This window comes from Canis lupus, chromosome 10 (assembly GCF_011100685.1).
Source record: "Canis lupus familiaris isolate Mischka breed German Shepherd chromosome 10, alternate assembly UU_Cfam_GSD_1.0, whole genome shotgun sequence".
Taxonomy (NCBI): Eukaryota; Metazoa; Chordata; class Mammalia; order Carnivora; family Canidae; genus Canis; species Canis lupus.
In genome coordinates this window covers 57,287,085-57,314,919 of record NC_049231.1, presented here as the reverse complement: position 1 = coordinate 57,314,919, position 27,835 = coordinate 57,287,085, and the positions used below count along the sequence as shown (strand labels likewise).

Below are 27,835 nucleotides of genomic sequence, written 5' to 3'. Positions count from 1 at the left end.
CAAGAAATTGAAAGCAGTTTCATAATTAGTGTATAATTAAACATGCTTATGTATGCCTTTGTTGCTTTATCTTCCATTATAAGAAAAATTAGTTTTAAATCATCTCTTATTAATAATTGATTTATCTCAAGCTTCAAAGGAAAATAATGTCCTTTCTGTTGAAAGTAATGGTCTTTAAAATTTATTTTCTATTTCTCAGCTTGTGGATATTTGCTTTGTGGCACTGTGAAAGTTTTTAAAACTAGAGCTTCTAAACTCTTTAAAGGATTCAAATAGCTCTCTGACAGGTTTTATTACAACGTCCGTGCGCACCATTTCATTTTGTGGTAATTTACTGACAGTTTTGAGGCCTGGCAGCCCTGGTTCTCCAACTGGAGAGTCAGAATGTGTGCAGGTGCTGCAGGGATGGGCTCTGGGGATGGCTGGGCACACCGGCCCCCCACTGCTGCCCTGGCTCTGCTTCTGGCGGGGGGGCTCTCTGTCCTTGGGGGCTGCAGCTGCTACTGCTGCCGTGGGTGCTTCTTCCACGAGCACAGCTGGTTTCAGAGCTGGGCCTGGCTGTGCCTTCAGCACACGCCTGAAGCTCTGCTCACCGGCCTGAAGGCAATGTGTGTGCGCGCGGGGGCCAGCATACCTCCTTTGCTCACGCGTGCTTTGTCGTCTCATCAGACTTTGCTTGCAAAACAGAAATTCAAAAAAAAAAAATGTCATCTGAAATTTCAGGGTAGTGGCTACGGAGCATTAAACCAAATCTAGGGGATCCCTGGGTGGCTCAGTGGTTTAGTGCCGGCCTTCAGCCCAGGGCATGATCCTAGAGACCCTGGGATCGACTCCCTGCATGGAGCCTGCTTCTCCCTCTGCCTGTGTCTCTGCCTCTCTCTCTGACTCTCATGAATAAATAAAGAAATAAAATCTTAAAAAAAAAAAAAAAAAAAAGAATTTCTTCTGAAAAGAAAAAAAAAAAAAAACAAATCTGGGAGTTGGACTCTGGGCCTGCACAGAGTGTACGCCTGTGGGGTCAGCCCCGATTTGGGGTGTGTGTGCAAACTTTGGCGGGGAGCAGTGGCATCTTTGCGCCGTGAGCCAGAAGCACTCTGAGCCAAGGGTCCCATAACAATCAGGACCGTGCTCTACGAAGGAAAACCCCGTGTGTCCCCAGTTGTAAAGTAGGTACATCACACTGATAAACAGCTTGAAGGGCTTATTTTTCCCAGGGTAGAGAGGAAGCCATTACTCAGTGCCTCGTGCTACTTACTTCCCCCACCTCGGCCACCAGTCTGGTGACCTGGGCCAGCGAGAGGTCAGCTGAGCACCGGGGGTGACCACTAGTGCTTCAAGGTCATCACAGCCCCTCATCCTCTCGTGGTGCTGGAGTGCGGGGAGATGGCCTCAGCTATGCCAGCCAAGAAGGAGAATGTTCCCTGGATGGAGAAACAGGAGACAGGGAAGCAGACCTGGTCTTTTGTCCAGGCCAGATGATTGGCCTTGTTACAGCCCTACCACAAGTGTTTTCTTCAGGGTGACACACGAATTCTCCGAGGATGATTTTTGGCTGGAGGCATGGTCTCCGGGTCATGGGATCTAGCCCCACATCAGGCTCGGTGCTGGGCATAGAGGCTGTTTGGGATCTCTCTTTCCCCTCCCCCCAGCACTCCTCCACCCCCAACTCCCATGCACAGGGGCTCATGCTCTATCTCTAAAAAAAAAAAAAAAAAAAAGTTTTAAGGTTTCACTTTTCATTTCTAGATGTTTAATCCATCTAGAATTTGCTTCGGTGTGTAGTAAAGTAGGAATTGAATTTATTTTCTATTTGGAACACCAAAAATCCTGACACCATATTTTTTTTAAAAGATTGTATTTATTTATTCATGAGAGACACAGAAGGTGGGGGCAGAGACACAGGCAGAGGGAGAAGTAGGCTCTCTGCAGGGAGCCTGATATGGGACTCGATCCTAGGACCCAGGATCACACCCTGACCCAAAGGCAGGTGCTCAACTACTGAGCCACCCAGGTGCCCCTCAACACCATTTTTTGATGTTCTTCTTTTCCCAGCTAATTTATCATTCTATCATTTATTTACTGAATATTTATTGAGGTTATCCTATGTTCCAGGCACTGTTTTGGACATTGGAAAACAGAAAAAACAGGAAAAACAAAACAAAACACCTTTGTCCTCAAGAAGCAATGGATGGCAAAGAAAGTAGCCTGTGTGTCAGGTAGTGATAGCAATTATGAAGAAAAATAAAGCAGGTAAGGAGGACAAGGATTGTGGAGGGTGGCCAGGGAAGGTGTCGCTTACAAACAGGCAAGGTGACATTGGAGCAGAAACTCAAAGGAAGTGGGAGAGTGAGGATGTAGATATATGGGGAAGAAAGTTCTAGGAAGAGAGAATGCTCAATACAAAGGCCCTGAGGAGGGAGTGTGCTTGGCGTGTTCAAGAAAACCAGCGAGGAGACAAACGACTGAAGCAGAATGAGCCAGAAGAAGAAGAAGTCTGACAAATAATGAGGAGCTGGATCTTGTGGGCCATTGCTAGAATTTTGGCTTTTAGTCTTAGGGAGCTGGGGAAAGGGCAGGGTTTTGAAGAGAAGACATCATCTGACTTACGTTTTAAAAGCTTCACCCTGGCTGCTGTGCTCGGGAAGCCCATGAAACTTCTCATCTCTTCACTTTTTCTATCTTTGGGGTTGAAGGTGTCTACTTCATTCTCTTAGTTGATACGAGGCTGCTTATCTGATGCCATAAGGGGCTGGGCCTTCTTGGGGGAGAGGCCTGGGGTGATTATTGCTGTCAGGAGGAAGAGTAAGAATAATGGCAGATGATGATAGCATGCTGATTATAATGACTTCAGTGGATAAAGGGATCTGTCATGCTTCCCAGAGAAATCTGGGTTCTTTGGTTGGTGTTTCTATGATTATTATTATTTATTCCCAAAGCTTTATGTTCAAGAGGCTGATAATGAAATAGAACACACACCAGATGGGTAGATATTAGCTAAAAGTTTAATTAGCTGAAGATAGAGAAAAAGTAGGGATGGCCATTGGGCTGACCTCCCTTGAGACCCCAATAGTTTGTCTCTTAGTAGTTTCCCTATTAAGGCGATTCCTGTGTTGAGTCCCCTACTATTATGCTCTGATTCCTTCAGCTATGTTACAACATTCATCACATAACAACCAGTTTAATAGCAGGTGATTTCTTCCAGACAGTCAACCCCATGGAGGCAGGGATTGGGACTGTCTCCTTCACTGCTCTATTCCCAGGTCCGTGCATCTGCCAGAGTAGGTGCTCAAGTAAGTATCTGGTGCTGAATAAAGAACATTCTCACATGGAGCTATCGTGTGGGATTCGCAGCCAGTTCTGGGTTCTTGGGTTCAGTCTGGTGGACAAGGCATTGGGTGCTGCAGTTTGCTATTGGGAGTCTCTGGTTGGTTAGGATTTTCCCAGCTGTCCTGGGGGAGGGGGGCTCCTGGGTTTCCTTGTGGGTTGAGTCCTCGCCGAGTGGAGACCCCGCGGACCTCCGCAGTTGGACGCAGGGTCTGGAGCCGCCGTTGCCTGCAGCTACGTGGGTGTGATGTGGGGCCCGAGTCTGTCTGCATCTCTGCACCAGGCTGCTGACAATAAACAAGCTTCCTCCCGGCAGCTGTTGACAGTCGCCTCCCACACGGCCCAGTGCGCCCTGCCCGGAGGTGGCATGACTCCCTCCCAATTGCTCTAATAATAACACTATATTCTTAGCCAGAGCTCCAGGGCTTCACTCAGACGTTTTTCACTGGTTTTAGAACAGGAGTCAGAGGAGCATAGAAACACCGAAAAACTCATCTGGACATTTATTTAACCACCTCCAAGTTAGTCTGTTCAGGTCCCAGTTTTCAGATTTGCCCTGCTGCTGGTGGTCTGGCAGCTGGGGGGCGGAGGGGGGAGGGGGAGTGGAGGGGGCGTGGAAGGAATGGGGGAGGGGGAGTGGAGGGGGGTGGAAGGGATGGGGAGGGGTGGGGGGAGGGGGAGGGGGTGTGGAAGGAATGGGGGAGGGGGTGGAAGGGGATGGAAGGGATGGGGTGGGGGAGAGGAGGGGGTGGAAGGGATGGGGTGGGGGGGGAGAGGGAGTGGAGGAGAGTGGAAGGGATGGGGAGGGGGTAGAAGGGATGGGGAGGGGTGTAGGGGGAGGGGGAATGGGAGTGGAGGGGGTGTGGAAGGAATGGGGGAGGGGGTGGAAGGGATGGGGTGGGGGAGGGGGAGTAGAGGGGAATGGAAGGGATGGGGGTGGAGGGGTAGGGGAGAGGAAGGGGTAGAAGGGATGGGGTGGAAGGGATGGGGTGGGGGAGGGGGAGTAGAGGGGGTGGAAGGGATGGGGGTGGAGGGGTAGGGGAGAGGAAGGGGTAGAAGGGATGGGGTGGAAGGGATGGGGTGGGGGAGTAGAGGGGGGTGGAAGGGATGGGGTGGAGGGGTAGGGGAGAGGAAGGGGTAGAAGGGATGGGGTGGAAGGGATGGGGTGGGGGGTGGAGGGGGAGTGGAAGGGATAGGGTTGGGGGAGGTGGAGTGGAAGGAATGGGAGTGGGGGAGGGGGTGGAGAGGGGTGGAAGGGATGGGGGTGGGGTGGAGGGAGGTGGAAGGGATGGGAGCATGGGGTGGTGGGGGGGTGGGCCGGCAGAGCGGCTGGATGGGGGGGCCCTCCGTCCCCTGGGTTTGCTACCCCCCAGCCTCGGGGCCTGTGCGGCTCCGCCCTCCGCAGGTGCAGTGGGAGCCCCTCCCACTGTGAGGACTGTGTGTGCCCCGGGGGCCCAGAGCCGGGGAGATGAGATGGGGCCATCCAGAGCCTGACCCCGCGCCCCTGCATCCTTAGGGGGCGTCCACCGGTCGGTCTCTGCTCAGCAGCGCAGTGAGGCGGGAGGCCCCGTGCTCGTGGCCTGCACCTCCTGGGAGGCCCCGGGGGACCTACCGACACTGACCCTCGTTGGTTGGGGTTTTCTGCTCCCCTAATACTCGCACAATCTTGACTCCCGCTCGGCGGGGTTGTCGCTGCCCCGAGGACACGGCCTTATGCTGGAGCCAGGACTGCGCGAGGTGCCGGGCGAAGTGCCCCCTAAACCCGGGCGTTATAGGATGTCCTCGCGCCTTGAGGCCTGTGCCCCCGGCCCGCAGGCCTGTGTTCCTCTGTTCCCCAGCTCGGGGTGAGCCAGGCGGCGCGCGGGCATCCGCCTTCTGTTCTTAAATACACTCCAGGCTGTGCACGAAGCTATTCAGGTGGATTCATTGAAGCCTGCAGCTCTGGCCCACCCATGTGTGGAGTGTAAGAAATAGTGAAAAGGGCCATAAGGGAAGGAGGGGAAACTGAGAGGGGGGAAAATTAGAGACGAAGACAAACCAGGAGAGACTCCTCACTCTGGGAAACAAAGGGTTGCAGAAGGGGAGGTGGGTGTGGGGATAGGGTGACTGGGTGACAGTTACTAAGGAGGGCGCTGGATGGGACGAGCACTGGGTGGTGTACTAGATGTTGGCACATTGAATTTGAATTTAAATTTAAATAAGAAACCTGCGGCTTCCCTGCCCTTAAGAAGTTTGTTGTGTCCACCATCAGCCTGGACCTGCTGGCTGTGTTACTGCTCTGCGGGGAGACACGGACGGTAGCCCCCAGCGTGGAAACTGAATCTTGTTATTGGAAAACTGCAGAAAACTTGACCATGACTCACCAAGAATGCATTTTGATAAATAAGTGAACAGCATTGCAAAAAATAGGTCATGGCTCTCTTAGGGAACCCAAAAAACCCACAAGGATTCTCTGCAGGTATTGTAAGTGGGGTGTCCGTCAGCCTCCTGCCTGCCCTCCCCTTCCTTTGTGTTTCTTTCCCCTGCTGCTGTGACAGCTCGGGAAGGAGCCCGGGGCAGCTCTCCCCTGAATCCTTCCCTGTGACATCTCCTCTCTGCCTTCTCCCTACACAGATCAGCCTCACTAGCACCTCAGCTTCTAATTTTAGCTTCTATTTTGCATTTTGTGTAGCATAAGGAAATATAATGCAGAGTTTAGGCACGGAGCAGTCAGGCTGTTTTCTTGCTCACAAATTGGCAGCGATCCATATTTGATGGCTGAAGGCTGACAGCAGTCAGGAAAACAGGGAATAACAAAATGGTTGTGCCTCTATCTGCTTTGGAGAACATTGTCTTAAGGATCCCATGAGCTAGAACCTTTTCATCCTTTTACCTCTGCATGGATGGCTGGTTGCATGACTTCAGAAACCGCAACACTAGCTCCTGGTTTTGTAAAAGATCAAAATGACACAGATAATTGATTATGTTCAAAGTGTGTGTGTGTGTGTGTGTATTTGGGGGGCAAGGAGGATTATTTCACATAAAAATACTTAGAGGGGTGCCTAGATGGTTCAGTCGGTTAAGCTTTCAATTTTTGATTTCGGTTCAGGTCATCATCTCAGGGTTGTGAGATCGAGCTCCAAGTTGGGCTCCATGCTCAGCAGGGAGTCTGCTTGAGATTCTTACCCTCTGTCCTTCCCCCACTCATGCTTTCTCTCTTTTTCTCAAATATTTTTTAAGAATGCTTAAATTCAGTGATCTGTCAAGACTAAAAGGTAGATAGGTCTGAATTAGCCAACAGCTAGAGGACTGTATCTTGTATCCTATATTGTATGGACTGTTTCCTTGGTGTCTTTTAAAGGACAGGGCAAACTTTCAGGAACAGACAAGATCAGTGCTACTCTGAGAGCCCCTTAGGGATTCAGGATCTTGGGGCTCAGACTCTGTACCTACTGAATCCTAATCTCTGGAGGATGGGGTCCAGGAATCTGTTTTGTCAGATTCTCTAGATGGCTATTATACATGTAAAACTTTAAAAATCACTGAGCTTGATGATACCTCAAGGTCTTGTTTATCCAATGAAGACTTATTTAGTTCCTAAAGCTTTTTAAATGTCTTCTCAAGTAGGGTTCCTGCAAATTCTTTTAGTGAAGCCAAACAAAACCCAAGCTTTGTTATTGTGAAGTATAGCACACAGAAAAGTGTGGAGATGAATTATATGAAGGGAACCCTAGAAAACGAAATGAATTATAATAAAAGTAAGCCTGTGTGATTTCCACCCAGGTCAAGAAATAGAACCTGCCAGAACCCTAGGAGCCCATTTCCCAAAGGAATTCCAACCCCTTTTTCTACCCAAAGGTAACCACTCTCGTGACTTTTGTGGTAATCACTACCTTTCTTTCCTTTACATTTTTACAATCTAAAAATACATCCCTAAATAGCACAAGGTAGTCTTGCCTGTTTTTGACCTTTATCTAAATGGAATCACAAAGTACACATTCCTGGTGTCTGGTTTCTTTTGCTCAACATTTTGTCTGCAAGATTTCATTAAGCTTTCAATACAACAATTCTTGTCCTTTGTACAGCCGCAATGCCCTTTCATTGTTTTGGATCCATAGTGACACTTCAGGGAAGCACAGATTTTCCTTCAAAATTGCAGCAAATTAAAATTAATTTAGCTAATAAGAATTTCATGGTGCTCTTGAGCCAACCATTGATTCCCAGGACATGCTGAATGAAGACTCGGAATTGTCGCCACAGGGCTCCAACTGTGTTCTCTGTGGCAGGGAGGGGACTGAGGAGATGGTCGGGAGGTGGCATCTCACTAAAGGAAATGCTCAGATTCTGAGCTCCCAGGGGGCCTCAACACCCACTATTCAACCAGTGTGCGGTATTGGATCGGGTATGGGATGACCCAGGGCTGTTTCAAAGCAACACACATTTGTCCTCGTGGTAGTTCACTCAGGTTTTCTGATCTAGCACACAAATAGCAACTGTGCATAAAGCACATGCTAGAAAGTGTGGAAGAGACCTGACCTCTAAGGCACTGCTACTGTTCCCAGACTCTTGTCCCCCACAGAGGTTAGGAGCACAGCCTTCTGAGTCGCACCAAACTGGGTTCTGGCCTTGGCTCTGCTGTTTACCAACTATATGACCTGAAGCTTATTTCCTATCTTAAAAGTGAAGATTATAATAATAGTACATACCTCATGGTGCTTTTTTCTCTTCTATCTTGATGATTAATTAAGAAATGCTTGAAAAATGCTTAACGTAGCATCTGGCTAATAATAATTTCAGCTAACAGCAAATGCTTTCAACGCGCCAAGTTCTGTAAGCCTGTATGATTGGTTCTGTTGTTACCCTCACTTTCGAATGAGGGAACAGAGGTGCAGAGAGGTTAAGGAACCTGCCCAGGATCCCATGGCTGGTATGTGGTGGAATTAGTCTGACACCAAAGTCTGTGTTCTAAACCACTCTGTGTATGGCTCTGTGTGTGTGTACATATTTTTTACCTTCGTTTTATGTCTCGGTTTTGGTATTGTTGGTGTGTTTCTCTCATGATCTGTTTCACACCTCTCACGTGCCTTCTAGCACAGCCAGGGTCCTACCAGCTGCCCATCCCAGATCAGTCTGGGACAACAAGTGGGACTGGCTTTGGAATTTGAGGATGGTTCTGTCTGCTTGTTACATGATGCTCTTTTTCGTTCGTCCTTTGCAACAGAAGCTGGTGACAACAATGGTAGTCATGTTAGATGCATACCAGAGGGTCTTAGCTGTCACTTTATGGAACACTGGCTTGCTCCAAAGTGTCATGCCTCACTGAATTAGGATTCTATAGCAGTGAGCAGTCAAAATGGTTCAAAGGTTGGAAAATGATCTAGAAAAGGCGGCTTAAAGGAATTGGCAGTCATTTGGCAGTGACGTATTAGGGACTGTAACTGAAGAGTTTCCTCAGCCCACATGTGGTAAAAGCAGCAGCATCACATAGAAAGGGAAGAGCTTGATGGGCTGTTTTCCTTCTATTGGTGACAAAGACTAAGCCCCCTGGAGTGAAATGTTGAGGGGCTATTGGGAAGAGACTCTGCTTTCTGGGCAGTAACCTCGGCAACTTTAGACTGGGGGGGGGGGGCACCTCCCTTCTTTTTTCTGCAGTTTTGTGATAAGGACATCTCCTTTTTATTCTCACGTTGTTAAAGACCTTCTGTAGGATGGTAAGCAGAATCACAGCCCCCCAAAGATGCCCACATCCCAACCCCTGGAACCTGCTGATGTAGGTGGGCCCGCAAGGGCTCTTCTAAGACAAGAGGGAGGTGGGAGGGTCCATTTCAGAGAGATGCCATGTGAGAAACACTGCCAGCCAGTGCTGGCTTTGAAGACGAAGGAAGAGGACCACGAATCAAGGAATGTGGGCGCCTCTGGAAGTTGGAAAAGACAAGTAAATTGGTTGTCCTCTAGAGCTCCAGAAAGAAAAGCAGGCCTGCTGACACCTCAAGATGTGTGCCAGACTTCTGACCTATAGAGCTATAAGGATAATTTATGTTGTTTTAAGCTACTTAGGATTGTTGTAATTTGTTACAGAAGCTGTAGAAAACTAATACACACGACTAACCTGTGTGGCGAGAATATAATGTGGTAGATTGAGCTGGGGAGGAGGGGAAATTTTAAATATCCCCCCGCCCCCCAGCCGGGCTTCTGTATCCCAAGTTCACGAGACTGGCAAGCCCAGATGTACGTGTTAGTGTGGCATGAACAGGAGTGACAGTGGACAAGTACCTCAGGTTGTGAAGCTGTCTTCAAAGCTGCTTGTCAGATGCTGCACCCTAATGTCCCCTGGGATCGAGAGGAGGAGGTACACAGGGACTGTCAGCCCTCACACTGTCACCCCCTCACCCCCAGAGCCCCTGCAGCCAGAGAGGCTTCAGAGGAGAATGCAGCAGGACCACTTTTCAAAGGCAGCATGGGTGGGTAGGCCAACTTTCTATGCCTCTCTGGAGTCTCCTTAAGCAATTGTGACCTGGACTTTGGAGCCTCCTTGTCCCCTTCTAGCGCCAGCCCCTGCTTGGAGAAGTGTTTTTTTCCTTGTGCTGACTCATGTCTCAGACTGCAAAGCGGAGCTGCAGACTAATTCACAGAAGCAGGGGGAAGAACCAACCAGCATCATCACAAAAGAAGCACCAAGTCCCAGACGACCAAGTGACATCACAAAATGTTCTAACTGTGCCTGTCTTACTATAGATTGATGTAAAGACAGGTCATTCTAAACTGCAGGCTGGAAAAGTCTACATTTTTCTATAAACTTGTATATTTAACGTTTTAAACAACAACAACAACAAAAAGAAACTTTCAACCAGAACAGAGAAAATACGATTTCCCTGAGCAAGTTTGTGAGGCCATTTCAGGGGCCATGGGCTGAGCATAGACATGTGTCTTTTCCAACCTGGCTTAGCTCCTTAGGGCCTAGAATCAAAAGTACTTGATTTTCTAGTTTTGGCCGGAGAGCAATGGCCAAGAGCATTCCTAGGGGTTCGTCCATTTGGCTCCAGACTTAGGCCGGAGGCTCCTTGGCCATCTGATCCACCCACGTTCCCCAACCACTGTGGACTGGGGGTCCCCTCTCCTTCCCCTTCCAATGAAGGTAGTAGGTACTCCTACAACTCTCAGCTGGGGTAGGGGGCAGTATGGGTGATGAAGCAAGGCTGATGAGCCAGTTTACCTATGCTGGTTCCCGGGTCCTACAAGTTGGGGTGCAAAGTCACCTGCTGAAAGGAAACCCAAAATGCTGTCCAAGTGCAATAAGGGCCACAGAGCAGCTGCCACTGCCACCCTGTCTCCTCCCCCCTTTGTAGGCTGACGGGAGCTTCCCAAGGGAGGGCTGAATAGTCAGGGATGCTAAGGTGGGGGAAGGTCACCCTAGCCTCACCTGAGGTCTGAGTCTGTAGTCAGCACTGATGGGGCTTGAGTTCGGTTCCATAGTGTCCCCAGACTATAGGAACCATGTTACTGGAGCTCTGAGGGATCTTTTTCTGTAGCTAAGCAATACTCCCCTGCCAGAGAAGAGAATGTACTTTCCCCCCATTCCCGGTTGGGTCCAGGCTGCTTCCCCAACTTCTAGAAGAAGCAGGGGGTTCTCTTGCTCACGAGCCTTTTTATTGTTCTAGTGACAGCACAGGACAAAGCCTTTCTCTCCCTGTCAGGTCACTGTCTTCCCCCTCCTCATGCCAGCCTTCGGGTTGCATCCGGGTCCTGGAATCCTGGTGTGGCCGGGCCTACTGTCTACCACCTTCCCCTGAGTTCCTGGATGCCTGTGTTGTTCTGACCACGGTTTTTCATTCTACGGTTTGTTCTCCAGAAACCAATTTCCCCATCTTCGTAGGTGCCAGACTTCCCACTTTCCCTTTTTTTGCTTTTAGCTGTTTCATTGCTCCACAAGCTCCAGTTGAGTGTTGGCAGAGTCATGAGCAGCTCTGCTGACTTCTCTAGCAGAGGAGAGCTTTGATTCATGGTTAAATGAGAGTTGGGGATTATCCTTGCTCCTTCAACCCATATTTACCCAGTTATAGAAATGCAGGCCCATCCCTGAAACTCCAGGGTTTATCCATTTGGAAATCTGTTTCCATGAGACAGCGCAAGCTGCAAGGCTGGGCCTGGAGCCAGTGGCAGCGTGGATGCAGTGAGCCACGGGGTCATGTTCCGGAAGAGCGTCCGAGGGCTGCTGCAGACACAGCCGAGGCAGCCTGGCTCCATGTTCACTGGGGCGGGGTGGGGGTGTGTGGGGGGGGGGTGGGCAGTGCCTGGGGAGAGGCTACTCTATGAAAAGCTCAGAGGTCAGTTGGGGGGCTTCCTATCCCTTCCCCCTGCATGCTTAGATTTAGGACCACACGGGTGTGGATAGTGCAGCTTCTCCAAAGCCAGTGGTGTTGAAGTGGTTAGGAGTCTGGACTCCTGGCTCCCTGGGTCTGGGCTCAAATCCTGCTTCATCACCAGCTGGCTTTAGTGAGTCTGAGTTGCTTCATCTGTCGAGTGAGGATTTCACTCTCTACCTTGCGGGAGGGCTATGGGGGTTGGTAAGGGAGGCGACCTATGTCAAGCATTTAGCAAATAATAAATTGCTTTGATTAGCAACAGTGTTTGTTGTCCTCACTGTCAAACATCATCAATACAGCCCAGTAGAGGCTGGTAAGGGGGGCTGGGACAGTGCTAAGCAAGCTCACCTGGGGAGCCTCTCAGGCCCAGCCTCTGAGCTCTTTGCAAGGCCAGGTGCGCTGTTCCTTGATTTCAGTAGCACTCAATTGGAAGGTACTGCTCCAGTGTTCACTTTCTTTTGATTGTCATCACTGGAGCAGGGGCCCCAGAGGCCCATTGCAATCAGCTGCCTCGGGTGGTTAAAGCAGTTTTTAGAGCTGAGCCTGCCCACAAAGCCGGCCTTCACGCTGAGTCATACTGCAGAGTCTAAGCCAGTCACCAAGACAAAAGGCAGGCAGCGGTCGGCTAGATGAATGGCCACGGTGTACAGAATATTTTTCAAGGGGATTTTAGTGCATGTTTCTGTTTAATGTGTCTGGAAGAAAGAAGGGTGGGGATGGCTGTTAACATTTATTAAACACTTACCACCCACCTGGCCTGACAGTTGGGCTTTAATTTTTTTTGAGCCCCACCCAAACTACCCAGTGGGGACTCCCACCCCTCCAACAGCCCCAGACACCCTCCAGAATGGGCCCTTGCAGGGAGCCTCGGACACCCAGCAGAGGGTGGGAGGTGGCCTGTGAGGGGAAAGCTACTAGTGTGGTCCTGGATGGGGGGACAGTCCCCCCCTCCCTTCTCTCTACCCGCACACACACTCGAAGCAAAATGACGGGAACAAGAGGGAAAGCATTTATTTCTGCCTGAGATTGAGTGAGGTGTCACAAAAGGAAGTGACCCTGCAAAAGGACAATGCCAAGAGAACTGTTTTCCGTAGTTGCTATGGATATTGGTACCTGACTTCCACCATCCATTTGAGTCTAGGGTATGAGGATGCTGCTAAAAATGTCCTTCCCATTATCTCCCCCACTTACTTTTCTGTTTTAAAATCCTGGAAGGGTAAATTTAAGGTATAGTGACTTCCTGTGCACAAGTATTTCAATATTCTCTCAGAAATTATTGGAAAATAAAAAGCAACTTTGCAACTAGCAGATTTCCCATGGTTTGTAGGCAAGCCGGTAAAAAGAAAGGAAATGTACATTTTAAAAATAATCTGTATTTTTTCTGATTTGAGGTTGGCTCTCGATTTTATTGTGAACACATTTGGCATTTGTTTAAAGAATGAGGCAAATAAAGATCGAAATGGATATATATGTTTCTTAAGATGGATTAACATCGGTCTGCATTATTGATAAGCAATCAGGAAATGCTGTTTGGGGACACTTGCTTTCTTTATCAGCAAGAATTTTTTCGAGTCTTTATTGGCTCTAATATGTCATAAGGTGTCCGTGATGTTCTGCTTCTTTTGGTATTATTGTAACCTTGGGTAGATATCTATCATAAGAAAATGGGAGGTGGGAAGGGATTCTGAGGAGTCATCTGGACTATCCTACTTCATTTATAACAGCAATTGTACTTTCTTTTGAAAAAGATTTTGTTTTTTTTTAAGTAATCTCTACCCCCAGCATGGGGCTTGAACTCACAGCCCTGAGATCAAGAGTCATGTGCTCAACCGACTGAGCCAGCCAGGTGCCCCCACAATTGTACTTTCTACTGATGAGAGAGACCCTCTGAAATTGAGATTCCAGATTTTTTTTTAAGATTTCATTTATTTATTCATGATAAACACACACAGAGAGAGAGAGGCAGAGACACAGGCAGAGGAAGAAGCAGGCTCCATGCAGGGAGCCCGGCGTGGGATTCGATCCCGGGTCTCCAGGATCGCACCCTGGGCCGAAGGCAGGCGCTAAACTGCTGCGTCACCCAGGGATCCCCCCAGATTATTTTTTTTTGATAATTTCCCAATTTAACATCCCTTCTTCACCCAAAGTTTTCTCCCACTGCTTATGAGCGTTAAGCCAAATGTCTTACTCTTCAGTCAAGAGGCAGATGGTCGGGCAGCCCTGGTGGCTCAGCGGTTTAGCGCCACCTTTGGCCCAGGGCATGATCCTGGAGACCCAGGATCGAGTCCCATGTCTGGCTCGCTGTATGGAGCCTGCTTCTCCTTCTGCCTGTGTCTCTGCCTCTCTCTCTCCCTGTGTCTCTCATGAATAAATAAAAATAAAATTAAAAAAAAAAAAGAGGCAGATGGTCACCCCCTCAGGGAATAAAGACTACCCTTCCCCAGGTCTACAGTTTTATTTGGGTGCTCCTTCAGTCTCCTCTTTCCTTGACTGAATAATTTTCATTTTCAAATACTTAGGGGGATATCAACACACATGGTCTGAGTCACTAGCTGTGTGCTGCTTCTCCTCTGACAGGCCCCTAACATGAGGCCTACACTGTAACACCCTTTGCACTAGCAGAGTAGCCATCCTGCTCAAGCTCTCCCTTTTCTAGAAGGTGTTTTATTAGAACAGTTGGTGAATATCTGTAATAAAACATGTCAGAGGGCAGAAATTCCAGGGATGGACCTTCTTATGGAAGCTGATGCATACATTTTCTCTTTGGGGCCCACCTAGCTACGTGATGCCACACCTGTTGGTTCTTCTATAGCACGGGAGAAATGTGAGGAATGTGCAGTACCAGAAGCCATCAGAGGAGTAGAAGCTGTGTGTGTGTGAGTCACCCCGAGCAGCTTGTTATCAGCGATGACACTTCCCTACCGTTGTTATCTGTTATTGAAGGGCCCAGGCTGTTTAGCGACTTTCTCCCATGCAGGCATCCACTTGCTGGACTTCACATTATGACTTATGATTTTAGACATTTATCGCCTTTTGAAAGGAAGTCACCACTCTTTTGTAGATAGCTGGGCTTTTTTTTTTTAATTTTTAATTTCAAGATTTTTAGGAGTTTATAGCTTATCGATCTTTTAAGAATCGTGGCTGAAACATTTCATAAGTGGGCAAATTTAAAAATAATAGTTCAATCTGTAGATGGGAAGCAACTTCATTTCTCATAATTAAGGAATGATACTTGGAGCAGAGCCTATTGTCACTAGAAAATACTATGGGCTTGAAAAAGCGTCTGGCCTTGGCCTTGTCTTTGCCATTTTCTTAGGAGCATTTTGAGCACAGAGCTCCTGGAGCTATTCTCTGAGGAATATAATTGTTCTTGTAGATCCTCTGTCCTTAGTATTTTCTGCAATTTTCATCATAGAAGTTGGCCCATTATTTATTTCTTTTGCAGGTCAGAGTAATAAGAGAGGAGAGATTGGTAAGGATAGAGACAAGGCCAAATGGTCGACTTTTATTAGCATTTCTTCCCCAATCCCTCCCCTGGAGATGCTCTCTCGGACTCTTCTACTCAAAGTACAACAAAAACAAAAAAGTAACAACAAGAACAAAAAAAACAAAAACAAAAAAAACCACACACCCATGGCTAGCAAGGGACTTTCTGCCCCTAATAAATTTTTGTTCTCTCTCTATAATTCTCACACACACACACACACACACACACACACACACACACACACGTAGAATTCCAGGCTCATCCTTCACCCTGCTCCCTCTCCACAGTGGCAGGAAATAGGCATTCACGTTACTAAGTGCTCAACAGCTTAGAATTTGGAGAAAATAGGCCAATATTGTTAAATGCTTACACTTCCCTAAAACTGTGTGTGTGTGTGTGTGTGTGTGTGTGTGTGTATGCATACACGCATATGTAAGAAAGGGGCACCTGGGTGGCTCAGTGGTTGAGTGTCTGCCTTCAGCTCAGGGTGTGATCCCAGGGTGCTGGGATTGAATCCTGCATCGGGCTCCCCACAAGGAGCCTGCTTCTCCCTCTGCCTGTGTCTCTGCCTCTCTCTGTGTGTCTCTCATGAATAAATAAATAACTTTAAAAAATTGTAACATGATAAGAAAAGTGTGATTTATAGCTAAAACCTTGGCTCTCATAGTAGAAGTTGTCCAGAATCTGGTTCACTCCACTGTAGCCTTTTCTGACTCCAAAGTATCTCACAGTCTCTGGTTTTGTGATTATAATTGGTCAAGGGGGAGGAATCCTGCCTTGGGATCCGTGTTTGTCCAGGGAGTGGCCTCACCCTTCCTGCTGCTCACGGGTGCACGGGCTCTGCATGCCCAGAGTACCCTTTATCTACCCAGAGCCTGACTGACAGCTCTCTTCACTTCAGTATCTGTTCAGCCTGGAGTACATGACCTCGTTCTATAAATACCAGCCGTGTTTAAATAAGAGCTGCCTTGGACTTGTGGCTACTGCAAATCCCCCAGCTGCATGGGGCAGGCGGTCCCTTCCTCGCCGTGAGGTTTGATCTGCCCTCCCTCTGGGAGAGAGAGCGGAGGCATGGGGGTAGAGCCTGCCATCACTCACTCTTTCTTTCCACAAATGTATGAGGCCCTGGATAAGGGCTTTGGGGGATACAAAGATGAATAAAACTCAATGCCAGCTTTCAAGGAGCTTACAGTGTGGTACAATAGAGGAGATTGCACAGATAATTATGCTTTGAGAAAGAAAGAAGAGCCATGGGAGACCAAGGGCAGGAGGAACAGTTAGGAATTAAGAGGAGCGTGAGCCCGCTCCCAAGCTGGGCATCCCGAGAGCTTTTGTGGGGGACGTGCATGTGAGCTGAGAGCAAAGATTAGACAGGATTGGAACACAGGAAAATAGGTGAGCTATTTGAGAAAATATTACTGGGTCCTTAGTTTGTACACCAAACCGAATTCCAAATCCCAGCAGCTTAATATAAAAAAATGCAGTTCCCCAAATAGTAGAAAACATAATTGAATGTGTGATCTTGAAATGGGGAAGTTCATTTTAAGCATAAAGGAAAGAAAATGTAAAAGACAAGACTGTTTTGACAATAATAAGATGAACTATCATGAACCTCTTATACAAAATAAAAGAGCAGAGGAGATTAGGGAAATACCTGTTACATGTAGTAGGTAAAAGGTTAATAGCAATATAAAGAACTCACGATAAATTAGAAAAAATATCTTACTAGAAAAATGGGAAAAAGGCAATGAGCAATTAGCAAGAAATATAAATGGCTTATAAACAGGAAAAAATTCCATATGAATAGTGATTAAATAAATGTACATGAAAGCAACAAGGAGGTGGTATTTCTCACCAATTAATTAAGGTAAAATTTCATTTTTGTTTTTATTTTTTATCGACTATTCCCCAAAGTCCAGCAAGAAAAAAATGGAGAGGAATGAACAGCTCTTTCATTCAGGACTGCCTTTTAAAACTCATTGTTTCTTTAAATGTTTTCAAAACTTGGTTTAAAAATGTCTGTTATGACAGTGACTTCTTAGGTTAATGAGGCTGCTTAAATTTGTCTTTGGAAAAGTAACACTATGATGTTTTGTTTCACAAATCTCTTGGATTCCTCCCTCTCCTCCCTGCCCCTCAATTCCAGGATTCAAGAGAAGCAACAGTTTCTGAGTACCAAGCGTTGGCCTAGAGCAGAGGCCCCCCAACGTATGGCCATGGTCATCTGTCTACCGCCTGATTTGTGTAAGGCCTGCCAGCAAAGAATGAATTTTACATTTTTAAATGATTGGGGAGAAAAATCAAAAGAATGAGAATATTTCATGACATGTGAAAATTAAATAACATTCACATTTTAGTGTCCGTAAATCATGTTTTATTGAAAAATAGGCACGGCCATTTGTTTATGTGTAGACTATGGCTGTGTGACAAGAGCAGAGTTATGTCATTTCAATGGTAGGGCAGGAAAAAGGTCTCTTTGACCCTCGTAGGGTGCCTGACTAGGTCTGAAAATTAAACTGACCTTTGTCAGGATTAACAGATTAACAGGAGAAGAGCCTACAAGGTTCATTGAATTTTTACATGGGAAATTTCATAAGAGAATGAAGACCAGAAGTGACCAGAGTGGGAAGCCTTTATAACTTTGAGGCAAATGGTAAATTTGTGAAGAATTGACAAGATAAAGATATTTGGGATGGAAGATGGTAGATAGGAAAGAAGTAATTCGTAAGATAAGAGTTAGTTTAACAAAGTTTGTTCATGCAGACCTCTTGGCCTTAAGTTCCCTGCCCTCTGGTGATAAGAATGTCTTGGTTGGGGCATCTGGGTGCCTCAGTCAGTGGAGGCTGGACTCTTGATTTGGGCTCGGATCATGACCTTGGGGTCATGAAATTAAGCCCAACTCTACTCTGCACTCGGATAGAAGTCTGCTTGAGATTCTCTCTCTCTCTGCCCCTGCCCCTGCTCCCTCTCTCTCTCTCTCTCCAATAAATACATATTAAGGAAAAAAAAAAAAAAGAATGTCTTCTTTCCCCCTCTCACACGGGAATTTTATGATTGTTTCAGGGAAGAAATATAACTGAAGGGAACTCCGAGGGACCTTCTGCTTTTGCCATTTTTAAAAAAGGCCTTTAGCTTAAGATATCTAATATGCCAAGGTGCTGTATTTGGGGACACTGTGTCCTGAACCCCATCGTGACAGAGACTGCATGGCTCACAAGCTCAAAACATTACTGTCTGAGTCATTTACAGCAAAAATCTGCTGAGCCTTGGCTTGGAGTAATAGCAGATTATTTGTATTCAAGGAAGTCCAATTCTGCAACTATCAGTTCAGTTCTATTTTACTTGACATATTGATGTTGCCTTCTCTTGTCCCCTAAATCATCATCTGTTCGAAAGAAAGGCCTAATGAATGTGGGCATGGCAAATTGAACTCCAATAAACAAAATATACAAAAAAGAAAAAATAAAGAATGTGGGCATTATTGGAACTGTAGGATATGAAATAAAAGCTTTTTTTTTTTTTTTTTCCTTTTTTTTTAGAGGGAGGGACAGAGGGAGAGGGGGAATGTCAAGAGGACTCACCATTGAGCATGGAGCCAGTCTCATGACCCTGAGATCCTGACCTGAGCAGAAATCCAGAGTCTGGAAAAAAAAAAAAAAAAGAATCTGGTGGTTAATCAACTGAGCTACTCAGGCTCTCCAAGCACATCTCATTTTTAAGAAAATTGGTGTTAATAATTTTTTAAAAGATTGACTCATTAATTTTGTAATTCAAAATAAGACCAGAGACTTTTAAAATATGTCCTTAGGGGAAAAAAAATGTCCTTTAGAATCCAGGAGTTAGATCTAGAACTGAAATACTAACAGGAAAGAAAAGAAGATAAGCTTTCTCATCTATTTATGTTCTTTTTTTTTTTTTTTTTTTTTTTTTAGAAGATTTTATTTATTTATTCATGAGAGACATAGAGGGAGGGAGAAGCAGGCTCCATGCAGGGAGCCTGACATGGGACTCGACCTCGGGTCTCCAAGATCCCACCCTGGGCTGAAGGCGGCGCTAAACCGCTGAGCCACTGGGATTGCCCCTATTTATGCTTTTTTTTAAAATTTGATTTACAAGTGTCAAAATATACACCCGTGATTGATGATTTTGTGAAATTTGAATATGCTGATGAAATACGCATTTTAGTTACTGAGCCCTTATTCAAAGGAAAAATTCACTTTAGCCATAAGAATCTGAGCAGAGGAACAGTTATTTGCTTATTGTTTATTCACATGCTGGAATTCTAGATAATTTCTCATATGCTCCAAGATATGCATAGGGTTGGTTCATGCCATAACATGGCATGAAACATTATTTTTCTGTTTTTTGGAAGTATAGTTGACAGACAATATTACAGTAGTTTCAGGTGCACAGCACAGTGACTTGACATGTGTATACATCATGAGATGCTCACCATGATCAGTGTAGTGACAGTCTGTCACCATAAAACATTACTACAACATTATTAGCTATATTCTGTATGTTGTACTTTACATTCCATGATAATGCCGCAATAAGCTTAAGGGTGCGTATATATTTTTTCAAATTAGTGTTTCTGTTTTCTTCTGGTAAATACCCAAAAGTAGAATTGATGGATCATATGGTACTTCTATTTTTAATTTTTTGAGGAAGTGCTACTTCCATAAATGGCTGTACCAATTTATATTCATGATGTACAACAGTACTTGAAGTTTTCGTTTTCTCCACATACTCATCGCCACTTGTTATTCTTATCTTTTTGACACTAGCCATTCTGATTGGTATGAGGTAATATCTTATTATGGTTTTGATTTCCCTGATGCATTTCCCTGATGACTAGTGGCGTTGACCATCTTTCGGCCATCTGTATGTCTCTTTTGGAAAAATGTCTATCCAGATTCTCCACCTCTTTTTTTTTTTTTTTTTTTTTAAGATTCTATTTATTCATGAGAGACACAGGGAGAGAGAGACAGAGACACAGGCAGAGGGAGAAGGAGGCTCCATGCAGGGAGCCTAATGTGGGATTTGATCCTGGGACTCCAGGATCACGCTCTGGGCCAAAGGCAGGTGCTAAACCGCTGAGCCACCCACAGATCACCTCTCCACCTCTTTTAAATCAGATTGTTTGTTTTTTGGGATGTTGACTTGTAGGAGTCCCTTATATAGTTTGGATATTAACCTTTTATTAGATATGTCATTTGCAAATATTTTCTTCCATTCAGTAGGCTGCCTTTTTACTTTGTGGATAGTTTCCTTTTCTTGCAAAAGCTTTTTAGTTTGAGCTAGACCCAATAGTTTATTTTTGCTTTTGTTGCCCTTGCATGAGGGGAGAGATCCAAAAAATAGTGGTAAAATCAATGTTCAAGAATTTATTGCCTATCTTTTCTTTTAGGAGTTCTATGGTTTCAGGTCTTATAGTTAGGTCTTTAATCCATTTTTAGTTTATTTGTGTATGTTGTGTTAGAAAGTGGTTGAGTTTCATTCTCTTGCATGTAGCTGTCCAGTTTGCCCAACACCAGTTATTGAAGAGACTACCTTATCCCCATTGTATATTAATACCTTAATTGTCATAGTGTGAGTTTATTTCTAGGTTCCCCATTCTGTTCCATTGATCTATTTTTAGTAGTACTATACTGTTTTGATTTGCTTTGTAGTGCAGAAATATGTGATTGATACCTCTGGTTTTGTTCTTTGTCAAGATACGTCTTTGTGTGTGTATGTGTGGTTCCATACAAATTTTAGGAATTTTTGTTTTAGTTCTGTGCAAAATGTGAACAGTATTTTGATAGGGGTTACATTCAGTCTATAGATTGCTTTGGCTAGTATGGACATTTTAACAATATTAACTCTTCTAATCCATGAGCATGGTATATCTTTCCATTTGTGTTGTCTTCAATTTCTTTCATTAATGTCTTATAGTTTTTGTGGTACAGGTTTTTCATCTCTTTGGTTAAATTTATTCCTAGGTATTTTATTCTTTTTGATGCAATTGTAAGTGGGATTGCTTTCTTAATTTGTCTTTTTGATAGTTGATTATTAGTGTATAGAAACACAATGGCTTTCTGTATATTGATTTTGTATCCTGTGACTTTACTGAGTTTATTAGTTCTAATAGTTTTTTGGTAGAGTCATTAGGGTTTTCTATATACAGTATCATGTCATTTGCAAATAGTGACAGTTTTATTTCTTCTTTACTTATTTGTATGACTTTTATTCCTTTTTCTTTTCTGATTGCTGTGGCTAGGACTTCCAAAACTATGTTGAATAAAAATGGTGGGAGTGGACATCCTTGTCTTGTTCCTGATCTTAAAGGATAACTTTTTGTTTTTCACTATTGAGTATAATGTTAGCTGTGGGTTTATCATATATGATCTTTATTATATTAAGATAAGTTCCCTCTATATCCACTTTGTTGAGAGTTTTTATCATGAATGGTTGAATTTTGTCAAATGCTTATTCTGCATCTATTGAGATAATCGTGATTTTTATCCTTTACTTTCTTATAATGGTGTATCATTTTGATCAACTGGTAGTTAGTGGACTATCCTTACATCCTGGAATAAATCCCACATGATTGTGGTGAATTATTCTTTTAATATCGGTTGAATTCAGTTTGCTAATATTTTGTTAAGTATTTTTGCATCTGTGTTCATCAGGGATATTTATACTGGCCTGCAATTTTCTCTTGCTCTTTCTCTCTTTTTTGTAGTGTCTGTCTGGTTTTGGTATCATTGTTGGCCACATAAAATGAATTTTGAAGTGTTTCTTCCTTTCAGTTTTTTGGGATAGTTTGAAAAGGATAGGTATTAACTCTAAGTGTTTGGTAGAATTCATCTGTGAAACCATATGGTCCTGGAATTTTGTTTGTTGGGAGTTTTTTGATTACTGATTCAACTTCATTACTAGCAATCAGTCTGTTCAGATTTTCTACTTCTTTTTTGTTAAGTCTTGAAAGATTTTGTTTATAAGAATTTGTCCATTTCCACTTTATTACAAATTTTTATAGTAGTTTCTTATAATCTTTTTTTAATTTCTGTGGCATTGGTTTTATTTCTTTTTTATTTACGATTTTATTTTGTCCTCTCTTTTCCTTGGTGAGTCTTGCTAGGGGTTTATCAATTTTGTTGATCTTTTCAAAGAGCAAAGAAAGAGTTTTTTTCCTAGTTCTTTTAAGTATAAAATTATGTTGTTTATTTGAGGTAGATCTATATCACTGTAAACCTCTCTTAGAACTGCTTCTAATGTGTCCCAAAGATTTTGGAATGTTGTATTTCCATTTTCATTTGTCTCAAGGTATTTTGTTATTTACTGTCATTTCTTTATTGACTTACTGGTTGTTTAGTAGCATGTTGTTTAGCTTCCCCATGTTTGTTTTTTCCAGTCTTTTTGTCTTATATTTGATTTTTAATTTCATACTGTTGTGCTTGGAAAACTTGCTCTATATGATTTCAGTCTTCTTAAATTTATTGAGACTTGTTTTTTAGCATAACATGTGACCTAATCCTGGAGAATGTTCCACACACTTGAAAAGAATGTGTATTTTTCTCTTTTGGATATTTGAAATTTGCTTTATATATTTAGGTCCCCCTATATTGGGTACATAGATATTTATAATTGTTACATCCTCTTATCATTATGTAATGCCTTTCTTTATCTGTTGTTACAGTCGTCTTTATTTTAAATTCTGTTTTTATCTGATATAAGTATTGCTACCTCACTTAAAAAAAAAAAGTAGGCTTAGAATGCCTGGGTGGCTCAGTGGTTGAGCATCTGCCTTTGGCTCAGGTCATGATCCCGGGATCCTGGGATTGATTCCCGCATCAGGCTTCCTGCAGGGAGTCTGCTTCTCCCTCTGCCTATGTCTCTGACTCTGTGTGTCTCTCATGAATAAATAAATAAAATCTTTAAAACAAAAAAAGTAGGCTCCATGCCCAGTTAGGAACCCAAAGCAGGGATTGAACTGACAGCAATGCAATTAAGAACTGAAATGAGATCAAGAATTGGATGCTTAACCCGAACAACCAGGGGCCTCTGCCTTTAGGTCTTTAGTGTGTTTCTTATAGGCAGCATTTAGATGGGTCTTTTTTTTTTTTTTTTTTTATCCTTTCAGTCACCCTATGTCTTTTGATTAGAGCATTTAGTCCATTTGTATGTAATTATCAATAGGTATGTACTGATTGTCATTTTGTTCATTATTTGCTGGTTTTTGTAGTCCTGTGTTCCTTTCTTCTCTTGCTACCTTCCCTGGTGATTTGATGACTTTCTTTAGCATTATGCTTGGATTCCTTCTTTACTTTTTATGCATATATTATAGGTTTTTGCTTTGCAGTTACCATGAGGATCACATTATAACATCCTATTATATAGCAGTCTATTTTAAGTTGGTGGTCATGTGATTTAAAGGCATTTTAAAGGAGCTACACACTTCCCACCACAACATTTTATGTATATGACATCATATTTTATATCTTTTTATTTTGAATATACCTTAATTAATTAATGTAGATACAGTTGATTTTACTACTTTTGATTTTTTAACCTTCATATTAGCTTTCTAAGTGATTGATCTACTGCCTTTACTGTATGTTTGCTCCTACCAGTGGACTTTTTTCTTTCATAATTTTCTTCCAGTTATAGTCTTTTCTATTTAAAGAAATCCCTTTAGCACTTTTTATAAGGCTAGTTGAATGGTGGTAAACTTCCTTAACTTTTATTTGTCTGGAAAACTCTTTATCTCTCCTTCAATTCTGAATGAGAAACTTGCTCTGGGTATTCTTAGTTGTGGGTTTTTCCCTTTTAGCACTTTGAATATACCATGCCACTCTTTTCTGGCCTGCAAAATTTTTGCTGAAAAACCAGCTGATAGTTTTATGGGTGGTTTTTTCTGTATGTTACATTTTTCTTGCTGCTTTTAAGAATCTTTATTTTTGATTTTTGATATTTTAATTATTATGTGTCTTGGTGTGGACCTCTTTGGGTTCATCTTGTGTGGGGTTCTCTGTGCTTCCAGGACCCAGATACCTGTTTCCTTCCCCAAGTTAGGGAAGTTTTCAGCTATGATTTCTTCAAGTTTTCTGCCCCATTCTCTCTTCTCATTCTGGGACCCTGCAATGTGAATGGTAGTACACTTGATGTTATCCCAGAGATCCCTTAACTTATCCTCATTTCTAAAAATTCTTTTCTCTTTGTGATGGTCAACTTGAATGATTTCTACTACTCTCTTTTAGATCACTGATCTTTCTTCTGCATCCTCTAATCTGCTGTTGATTCCCTCTAGTATATTTTTCATTTCAGTTATTGTATCTTTCAGCTCTGGATGGTTCTTTTTTATATTTTCTATCTCTCTGTTTAATATCTCACTGAATTCACATACTCTTCTTCCAGGTTTAGTGAATATCTTTATGACCATTGCTTTGAACTCTCTATTGGGTAGATTGCTTATCTTGGTTTCATTTAGCTTTTTTTTTTTTTCCTCCTGAAGTTTGGTCCTGTTTTTTCATTTGGAACATTTTCTTCTGTTTCTTCATTTTGTCTGACTTGTATGTTTATTTCTATGAATCAGGTAGGTCAGCTATGTTTCCTGGTCTTGAAGGGAGTGGCCTTATATAGGAGTCTGATGGAGCCAGAAGCCCAATCCCCCCCAGTCACCAGAATGAAGCACTCCAGAGGTATCTCTTATGTGGGCTGCATGAGCCCTCCTGTTGTGGTGGGGCCATCATTGCTGCAGGCACACAGGTGGGCAGAGTTGGCCTTGGCCTAGATGGCTTAGAGGCCCAGCTGTGGCTGCTGCAGGCATAATGGTGGGTGGGGTTAGCCCTTGGTGTGGTCTGGCTACAAGGCCAGGTAATTAATGGTGCTCTTCCTCCCTGGAGAGGGTGTCACTTTTGAGGGGCACTGGTCCTTGCTGGGGCTTCCTGTTAGGTGTGACAGGATGGGAGCCTCCTTAGAGGGGTACCTGTGAGGTGGACATGTTGGGCAGGATGGGTCCATAGGGCAATGCCAGTGCAGGGTGAACAGCACTAGCAAGGTAGATGGAGAATGCTAGAACTGATGCCCACCAGTGTCTGGCAAGCAAGGCTGAATGAGTGTAAAAAAAAAAAAGGTACCCGGGCAGCCCAGGTGGCTCGGCGGTTTAGCACCTGCCTTCTGCCCGGGGCATGATCCTGGAGACCCGGGATCGAGTCCCACATTGGGCTCCCTGCATGGAGCCTGCTTCTCCCTCTGCCTGTATCTCTGCCTCTCATTCTCTCTTGAATAAATAAATAATTTTTTTAAAAAAAGAAAGAAAAATGGTACCCATCAGTGCTTCCATTCCTACAGAAAGTTCCTACTCATCTCTGCCCTTCCGATGCATGTCCTATAGTTGGTCAATCTTCATATATGGGCCAGGCACTTTTAAAACTGCTGCCTCTGTGCTGGATCTTGGAGCAAGTGAGATTGTGTGTGGGCCTTTTAAGAGTGGCATCTTGGTTTGTGTAGCTCTCCAGCTACCCCAGAATTAAGCCCCACTGATGTTCAGAGCCAGATGTTATGGCAGCTAGTCTTCCCAGTACAAACCGCAGGGCAGGTGTGCCTGATGATCCTCCGGGAGGACCTCCATCTCTGTGATAGCCCTCAGGCTTGTGGGTTGTCATGCTAGGATGTTGTGTTCTCTGCCCCTCCTACTCTTCTCAGTGTGGCTTTGTTTTTTTATCTTCAGCTGTGAAAAAGCTGTTCTTCAGGTTTCTTCTCAGAGCAAGTTGTTCTATATGAAGTTGTAGCCTTGGTATGTGCAAAGGAGGAGATGGCGGCTCATGATCTTCCTCCTCTGCCATCTTCCCAACTGCCTTTACCTGATTGGAGCCTCTCTGCCATCCTGACTCTGGGAAACGCCCATAGAAGAATGGATCTACTGCAGAGGACACTATCTGGTACCCTATTGTCCAGACACCATCACCTGTGGACTCATGGCCATGGTCACCATCACAGCCACCATCACCCCCGTCTCAGCCAGCGAGGCCTCCCTGGTGTACAGAGACCACCTCTATTCCCACTCCAACTTCAACCGCTTCAGCCACTATGTGGCTGCCGTGGACAAGGTGATGGGGAAGTTCCTGTTGGGGCTGCAGTGAGTCAGTCGCTGACAGACCTGGGCCAAGTACACGATGGCCAGTCTGTGGTCCAACTTCCTGGAGGTGTGTGACCCCCACTGGAGCCCCGGCAACTGCGCGAACTCTGTGCAGTTGGAGAAGGTGTGCAGGGGAAGCCTGGCTAGCTGACTGCCTTTCCACTGGGACACTCCCCCTTTGGGATGTACAGCATGCTGCTCCGGGAGCTCTGTGTGCAGGCCCAGCTCCGCTGGAAGTGGGCACGACTTCTGTGGCCCACAGAGCACTTCTTCCCGTTGGCCTTTGCACTCCATTGGCTTCCCCAGCACATCTGACCACAAGCACGGCTGGAGTGATGACCTCGCTGGCCCCCTGCAGGGGGCACTGGTGGCCGGCCGGCCTCACCATTTGCTTTCAAGTCCCAGCCATCACAGGAGGAGGAGCTGGGAAGGGAAGCCTAAGCTGTCACTGGCGCTGACCCTGCTCGAGGGGTCAGCAACCACTATACTACCTGGCCTCCTCCTCCTGAGACAGGACCTGGTGGGACGACAGGACGTCCTGGTGGGACGACAGCTGAGTAGTAGTATAGTCAGAGTAGCTGGTTGCAATACTGTGATTTGGAGATATGGGGAGAGCGATGCACTCTTTTCCCTGGCCTCGCTCTGTGTCTCTTCATCTTGCTGTTGATTCATATTTATTACATCTTAAATAAATTGGTAAATTAAAAAAAAAACAAAACCAAACACCCCTAAATAACAACAAAACCCTATACTAAATTGTTTTGGATTCAGTGAGGGCTAGTTATACTGTTTTATTACTATATCAGTTATTATAGTAATAATAGCTATTTTCACAGAAGCTTACTAATATGCTTCTTAACTGAGAAGCTACCATGAGAAATCTCACTAATATTATTATAATTAATAATAGATTCTTTTGATGTTTTGAACACATTATAATAACATTGATTTTCAAAAACATAATTTTTTTCCTAATTGAAAAAGCAGTACTTGGGGCATCTGAGTGGCTCAGTTGGCGGAGGGCCTGCTTTTGGTTCAGGTCATGATACTGGAATCCGTGGATTGAGCCCCATGTGGCTTCATAGAGTCTGCTTCTCCCTCTGCCCCTCACCCTGGTTGTGCTCACTCTCTCTCTCAAATTCATAAAATCTTTTAAAAAGAAAAGAAAAAACAATACTTATTCATAAGAAATTCCAAGGAGTATAGAAATATATAGGAAAAATCAATTAATTTCATCCCTAAAAATAGCCCTATTTTTTAAAAAAATGATTTATTTATTTATTTAAGAGTGTGTGCGTGGGGGGAGGGGCAGAGGGAAAGAATCTCAAGCTGACTCCTCCCTGAGATTATGACCTGAGGGGAAATTAAGAGTGAGTGGCTTAACTTCTTAACTGAAGGAGCTAAAAATAGCCCCTATTAACAGCTTGGACTATCTTTCTTCAGATCTTTTTCTATGCATTTACCAACATATACAATAATTATTATTTTACTTAAACGTGATTCTACTATACATCCTGCTTTGAAATTTGCTTTTGTTCTTTTGATATCTAAAGATAA

The 27,835-nt window shown here is 44.4% G+C and overlaps 1 long non-coding RNA gene and 1 pseudogene across 2 annotated transcripts; one reads left to right on the top strand and one right to left on the bottom strand.

Moving 5' to 3' along the window:
- Positions 1–331: 331 nt before the first annotated feature.
- LOC111097849 lies at positions 332–5,122 on the bottom strand. Of its 2 annotated transcripts, none has more exons than XR_005365233.1 (4): positions 4,937–5,122; positions 2,608–2,787; positions 1,256–1,421; positions 332–675 (listed from the first exon to the last, which is right to left on the bottom strand). It is a non-coding gene; the product is annotated as an uncharacterized LOC111097849 (long non-coding RNA). The 2 variants fall into 2 exon arrangements; XR_005365234.1 differs by having other exon boundaries at positions 4,947–5,122.
- Positions 5,123–25,876: 20,754 nt separating this feature from the next.
- LOC100682794 lies at positions 25,877–27,294 on the top strand (annotated as a pseudogene).
- Positions 27,295–27,835: the final 541 nt, after the last annotated feature.